Raw genomic sequence first — 7,983 nt, 5'->3', positions numbered from 1 at the left:
CCCGCGTAAGACCCCCCTTAGGTCTTACGCGCCCCGCCTCAGACTGCCAGATACAGAAAATTGATGCCAGGTGCGGGTTTGGCTGTTCCACCGCCTTAACCTAGTTCCTATCGACCTAGGGAGTTGTAAGTCGGTTTATTTTGGTAGCTTGGACACCTGGGATGATCTCCTAACCTCCTAAAACACCTGGAAGCAATCTAAGATCATGGAAATTCCTATATAAGTGCACCTCTTCTTGTGTTCTTGACTCACATTCACCACAATTCAATTTGGGACTTGCTCTGGAGCTTGCTAAGGACTTGGAGAAGATTTGAAGTGTAGAAAAGATTGCTAGGACCTGTAGTAAGCTTCTAATTACTCCTTTAAGTTGTTTAATTAGTTTAATTGCTTAAAAGTCAAACTTAGTGCCTAATTAGTTTGACTTTCGTTTTGTTTACATGTGGCTTAACCACTGATCAAATTGAAAGTGGTTATGAAACCATATTAGTATAGGTGATTAACCCCTGGAAGGGTGTCTCCTAATTATCTCGTTTGATTGGTTAATTGTCGGGTCAAAGTAGTTTGACAAAAAGTCAAACTGGACAGAATTGACTAAATTGATTAAAATTAATAAACCAGAGGTTCTAAATTATAATATAACATTCTAATGACTTGGTAATGATTGTATAAACATGTTTTATCAGTCCTAATCCGACAATTAATCATCTAGGGGCAGATTATAACCGAAAGTCGCAAAAGCTTGACTTTTGCTATGACTTTCAGTTCTGACCCATTCAAGCTTATTTCTTCCATGTTTTAAGCTTCCATTAGGACCATATTACATTGTAGTATAACTCTCTGAAGTTATATTGCATGGTGCCTAATCGTTTGTACTTTATGCTCTTGATCGTAATTATGCTCATAAATGCCTAAAATGCCCTTTTTGCATAAAAGCAAGATTTTTAGCAATGTGAATGAACTAAAACCTTTGCTACTGATATTTAGACATGTCCCGAAAATTTGACATCAGTTTAAGGTCTAGAATGGGAGTTATACTCAATAGCGTAATTAAGGGACTTCTTAGTAAATAAAAAGCGTAATTAGCATAAGGCCCATCTAAACCCGATTTTTGACACCAAACTTTTTACCTACTGATGTTAAATAATATTTTGGGATTTTTTAAGATTTTTATTTATTTTTAAGCTGAACTTAACATAGGATTATAGCCTAGTTTCGGTAATTACCGATTTTACCCTTTTCATGCAAAAAATGAGTTTTACATAACTTTTTGAAGCCAAACTTTTTGCTACTGATCCTAAATGATAAATGCATTAGTTTGAACCTAATAAACTGACCAAAATATCAGATTTCCCATTTTTACCATATTAGTCCTTTAAATCGCATATTTAGCGTTTTTAGCACCTAGTATGAGTCAAAACTATATTTATCATATAAAACTCATAACTTACTGATGTTTTAAGCTAATTTACATAATATTACAATAAGCTAATGTTTTAAACTCAGAAACTTATTTTAAACCCTTAAAAGCCTATGTAAGATTACCAAAATGCCCTTACAGTGCATAATTGGTTATAAAAGGTATATTTTCCATATGTTAAGTATCCTACTGATATAACTCAATAAAATACATGTTTTTATTAATCTAATCAGACCTGGAACTCAGTTTTATAAATAAATTCTTTTATGAGCATCAAAATTACCAAAATACCCTTATGGGACTTATTTTGGTTTAAATTGCTTTTTGGGCATAAATGTTGATATACTACTGATATATTGACATATTATGAGCATAATAATGATTAAGACCTGTTTATAGTTTGTCCGGTTACCCGTTACGCATTTACGCGTTCAGATCGGTTTACGTGACTAGTTTACGTAAAATAGCCGAAACGGGCTTAATCTAGTCATTAAAACCTCTTTTTCCAGAATGTGTTTAGTTTACCCATATTATACAAGTATCTAAGCTTGTCGGGTCTAAATCACATTCTATCCTGGTTTCCGTTTAATCTACCGGTTAGGTCCGTAAGGTTTCTTTCTAGCTAGTCGGTCTAAGTCCTTGACTTAAGTAAAGACCCATTAGCATCCTAATAGATAATTAAACCTTCTATACATATTTATAGCTTCCAGTAAAAAGTATCTTTCAAGAACCTTAGGAATTTACTGCTACATCAGGTAAATACTTTTAACTTATTTTCCCTATACGGGCTTGGGATACGGTATATTAATACCGCTTGGTCGGGTATGGGATTATTATGTCGGATTGTGATTTAATAAATCCGCATAACCCGTTTTAATCTGTATTGTTTGATAACATAAACATTTGGGGGTTAACGACCGTGTCCTGGATATCCTTGGCTCATTTAAGTTACTAATGGCCACGACCTATGCACGGGGTGCAGGCATGCACCCGACAGATGCAAATGCTAAATATTAATTACCCACAAGTTGGGGATAACTCTTTTGTGGGTTCTATAAGTGGTGAGTCAGTTAATCATGTCCGGCTTACAAATCGGCCCCACATGTATGACAAGCATGTAAAACTGTATACAAGATTTTAATAAGATTGTCCCAAGTTATAAAGGATTTGTGCCTTGTGCATTTAAACCAATTTTCTTAAATGTTTTCAAAACGAGTCAGTTAAATTGTATTTACCAGTGTATACTGACGTATTTTCCTAAAGATTGATTTGACAGGTACTTATCGAAATAGGCTGGAGCTATAGGGTGTTGTAGAGGATCTTGCAAATCCCATAGATACCCTGAGTCTGTAGTTTTTGTTTCTTTGTACTTTATGATCCGCCTGTGGATCTTATTACATTCCGGTCTGTATTTTTCTTGTACTCGAACATCGACAGACAGTATGGTTTGTAATAGTTTATTACCCAGCCTTCTGCTGTGCTATATTATTGTGTGTGTTGACTATGATGATATCAACTACGTCACGATACTCCCCACCGGGCCCACCGGTAATACGTGGAATATTGGGGTGTGACACGAGGCTAGGCGAATGGGTAGGAAATTGTTAGGAAACTTTATTTGTAAGTATTGAAGAAAATCTCAATCAACTGGATCTCTAAAGAAGATAACAGTCCTGAAGAACACAGCAAGATGAAGAAAAACAGTTGGGACAACCGAAAAAGCAAAGTATCTACTACAAAGAATCTCAAGTTGATAAAGAGTTGATTTGGATTATCAGAGAAGGTCATTTCTGATGGATCTGGTGATATTTCTGATGAAATATCATCAGTTTCTAACAAATTCTGATCATCAAACTTTCTGATGATTTGTTCACCAGAATTTCTGATGAAGTGGCTTATCAGAAATTCTGATGACAGACCCACTTGTCTAAAATCACAACTCTATCCTGCCACCCATGACCAAAGCATGACATTATTGGTTTTCATGATTACTAATGCAACTTGAACGATGGATTCAATGAATATGTCAAATTGCTACTTTATGCAGGACTTATTGCATGAATAAACAATTGTTTATTCATGCCCACAGCCGTCTATAAATAGAAGGCTTGAGAGGCAGAACATATTTGAGTTTGAAGCTTAGCATTCACATACAAACACCCAAACTCCAAACTGCTCTTCTCACCCACAGAAATCATGATTCATTTGTATTAGATAATAATCTTACAATCACCTTGTTAAACTAATTTGTTTCAAAGTGATATAAACTTGATAATTCTGTAGGTCTTGTGTCCTGAAAGTCTGATTTCCATTTCCGCACATCTTTTTCACATATACTGAAATCACTTGCCATATTACGTAAAAAGAAGTTGTTAAGGCCATACTGGGTCCAACAGAAATGGAATATATATGAAGTAGCGAAAACTTAACCCGGTCTTTTATTACCCAAAGAAACAAACAAACAACTATCAAACTTAACTACTATATACAAGACAACTAAACATCACTTTTTTTTTTCATTTTTCATTGCTTTTTCTCTTTTTTTTCTTTTCTTCTTTTCTTTTTTTTTTTCTTTTTTTTTAAACAAACTATATCACAAACTACTAAACAACCAGTAATACTATAAGACCGGGTCAAATCGGGTAACTTTTTAGGTAACTAACTAGGGGTAACAAACGATAGGCTTGTAGGCACAAAATTGGGCAACTAAATGTCCAAACCCCCGCCCCTCTCACAACCATGCTCATATATATAATTTATGAGGTCCAACCCCCCAAATCCCACACTCACACACACTAAAGACGAGGCTACCTAAATGCCCTTATCCTTTTCACATTCACGTCCAACTAAGGACTCAAACCGCATTCAAGCACAAGTTCTAATGCACCCCCGCCCATTGCCACTCTCATCAAAGATAAATTTTATTTATGTACAAGTGTGGCTTCAACTCTCACCAAGAACAAAAGGGTATTAAGGGTTGCCGATGCATCATCTGGGGTTAGACTAAGGTGTTCAAATTTTTCATGTTTTGCTTGATTTAAAATTTTTTCAAATATCTCAAAATTTCTCCCCATCCCCACACTTGGGATACATTGACCCCAATGTATGGTTTTGAGAGACTTTGATCGCATAAATTCTTAAACACCAACTAAAAGCTTATAAACTCAAACCCCAAATTTCTTTTTGTATTTGTTTTTAAACAAAATCAAACAAACTAACTACCAATATTTCAAAGCTAAAGAACACAACAAGACTAAGGAAAGAGTACATTGACCTGGTGAAGTTTGCCACAACAGATGTTGTAGATAATCCGACTTCCTATAACCACTTTTACCCAAATATCCGTACATCTTCCCCACACTTGAATGTCGCCATGGCCTTGAAACATAGAAAGATAAAAACAGCAAGATCAATATAAAACCCCGGGTTGCCTCCCGAGCAGCGCTAAGTTTCGAGTCTTCAGCCAGACCGTGCCACCCCCATTTATGGTGGCTCAAAGAATCGGTTCCTGCCACTTCCATCACTACATCGTGCCATTGCATAAGATGCATCCGTCCCGTTTTGACTCGGTGAGTAATCAAATACACTCCTGCTTGAACCCATATGCTTTTCTTCACGGTCCGGTGGGTGCTTTTTCTCATTCTTTGAAACACATTTTTTCATACAATCACTAGACTCACCACCCTTCCCCTCAATGGACTCAAAACTAATTACTCTAGTTTGAACATCAAAGGACAACTTACGCTTCTTTTTGGTCATGGTAATAATCCCGTCTCTACAATTAATTTGAGAATTTGCTGTGTATAGAAACGGTCTACCTAAAATTACCCTTTGTTGTGCTGCCATTTTGGTAGAAGCATAGTCTAAAAATCCACCATGTATTCAAACTCTCCCAACTGAATCTTAACATTCCTAACCATTCCCCGTGGACGCCTCCAACTTTCATCCGCCAAGCTAACCATGGTGTCTATATCTTCAAGCGGACCAAAATCATACATATCATATAAGTCACCTGGTAACACACTCATGCTCGCCCCATAATCCAATAATGCATGATGAATTTTTAGTTTTCCCACACGGATAGGCACGATTGGTGCTCCATGTCCCTTATCATTCTCACCATCGGCATCCTTCTCTATACCTGTATTTATTTGACACGAAGAGGTTAGACATTTTTCATTAAATTCGGTACTAGGAACGGTGCTTACCACATTGATATTAACGCCTTTTATGTTCTTGGGATTTGTCATCGTATCACTTGGTAGCTGGCCTTTTGCTTTCTTCAAAATCGCCACTTCACTCGCAAGTTGACCCATTTGAGTAGTCAAAGTTTGAATAGCTTTATCACGGGCCTCGTCCTTTTGCATCCGAACCTCATCACGTTGATTCATTCGTTGCATTTCGACTTGCATCGCCTTCAACATTTCCATTACTTCGTTTCCACCCGAAGAGCTTTGACCCGTTTGATATTGCCTTTGAAATCCTTGGTTTCCTTGGAAATTCGGGTTAGCTTGATTTGAAGGGTTCCCATATCGGAAATTTGGGTGGTTCCTCAACCCGGGGTGGTAAGTGTTGGAATTCATGTTGTAGTTCCTACCATCCCCTCCTTGACCTTGTACAGCATGAACTTCTTCGTATTGCCCATCACCTCCTTGGCAATTTTCAGCCGCATGACCTATTTCATTGCAAATAGCACAAACATCATAAATTTGATTAGAAGTTTGTACATTACCATCATCAACCGCATGCACTTGTGTTCGGGTAATGGCCGGTCGTGCTCTCCTTGATGCTTGAGCTTTTCTCTTTGATGTAATGGCCATTTGCTCCAAGAACTCCCAATCGTCATGCTCATAGTTTGTGCCAAAAGTCCCATTTGTGATGGACATTAAATCACGCGCATCTTCGGCACACAACCCCTCATGGAAAGCATTCATCAACTCCCAAAGTTCAATTCCATGATGCGGGCAATTTTTGATCATCATATTAAAGCGCTCAAAGGCTTCATGAAACATTTCGCCTTGTTGTTGTTGGAAACTCCTCAACCCCTTCCTAGCATCATTGGTCTTTTGGGCGGTGTAAAACTCATCTAGGAAAATTTGTTGCATTTCCGCCCAAGTATAAATAGATGCCGAAGGCAAAGTGTGGAACCACTTCTTTGCCTTATCCTCCAATGAAAACTGAAATAAGACCAACTTAACATCATCGGCCGAAAAACCTTGACTCCCAAGAGTATTGCAAATTGAGTCGTAGGCTTCCAAATGGAAATATGGCTACTCCGTTGCTAGACCCTTATATTTCGGCAAACTTTCCAAGGAATCCGTTCTCACTTCAAAAGTTCTTCCTTGATTGTTGTGAGGAATAACCACCGGTGAAGGATTATGAGTAATCACCAACCTAAAATGCGCTTCAATACCCCTCGCATGTTCTCTAAGATACCTTCTTGGTACACCAAACCGCCCCCTTGGATGAACAGGACCCATTGGTCTTGGTATATGCCCTTGTGGTGCCATTGGTTGTTGAAATTGTTGTTGTGGCATTGGTGGTTGTTGAATTGGCCTTTGAAGTTGAGGTTGTACATTCTGTGGACGAACTTGTTGCAATGGTATAGGACGTTGCATTTGTGGCCCTTGTGGCCTCAGCCTAATGTTTTGTGGTATGAGTTGTTGTTGTTGCACTCCACCAACACTTGGCATTCCTTGAAATTGGCCTTGCACGTAACCGAACTCTCCTTGATCTCCATCACCCCCATAAGCATACCCATCTTCATCAAAACCCTCAAATTCCTCATATCCCTCATCATAACCATCTCCTTGAATTCCCAAAGATTGTCCAAATGGAAGAGTCGAGTATTGAAAACCCGACTGGTTTGATGGTCGAAACGATGAAGCATGGACAATGGTCGAGTTTGGTGCTATGGTATAGTTTGAATATGATGGACCCGCACCCGGGAAGAAATGGGATAATGGTGGAATAGTAGTAGCAGGGTTAAAGGTAATGGTTGGTTCTTCTTGAGTGGTAATGGGTTGTGTGGTGTTGGTTGGTGTGACATTTTGAAGTATGGTGGGTTCAGTAGTATTGGTTGGAATGGTGGTATTTGGTGAAGGTTGAGTGGATGTTGGTATAAATGGTGGAACAGGTTCATCCGTAGTGGGTGGTGGTGGATCCCGATCCATGTATCTCAGTGGTGTAATCGGTGTAATTGGTGTTGTTGGTGAACCGCTGATTGTATTTTCCCTTAACAAAATCATGTTTGCTCGCAAAGTTCGTTCGATTTCCGAATCAAATGCTAATGGTAACCGCTGATTGTATTTTCCCTTAACAAAATCATGTTTGCTCGCAAAGTTCGTTCGATTTCCGAATCAAATGCTAATGGTGAAAGCTTGTGAGAGCTTCTAGTACGCATGCACCTGTAAATACCTGCACACTGACACACCCAGCGTAAACCAGAAAAATAACAAACTTAAAAAAGAACAAAAATAACACACGTTGCGCACTACTCCCCGGCAGCGGCACCAAAATTTGACGTGATGTCGTGGTCACAATCAAATTTAATCCAATTACTACTA

General features: G+C 38.4%; 1 non-coding gene across 1 annotated transcript; it reads left to right on the top strand.

The window, feature by feature from the left end:
- The first annotated feature begins 6,367 nt into the window (after positions 1 to 6,367).
- Positions 6,368 to 6,473, top strand: LOC118489478. Its single transcript, XR_004887498.1, has one exon. It is a non-coding gene; the product is annotated as a small nucleolar RNA R71 (small nucleolar RNA).
- Positions 6,474 to 7,983: the final 1,510 nt, after the last annotated feature.

This window comes from Helianthus annuus, chromosome 17, assembly GCF_002127325.2.
Source record: "Helianthus annuus cultivar XRQ/B chromosome 17, HanXRQr2.0-SUNRISE, whole genome shotgun sequence".
In the NCBI taxonomy this organism is placed as follows: Eukaryota; Viridiplantae; Streptophyta; class Magnoliopsida; order Asterales; family Asteraceae; genus Helianthus; species Helianthus annuus.
This window is presented reverse-complemented; position numbering and strand designations above follow the sequence as displayed.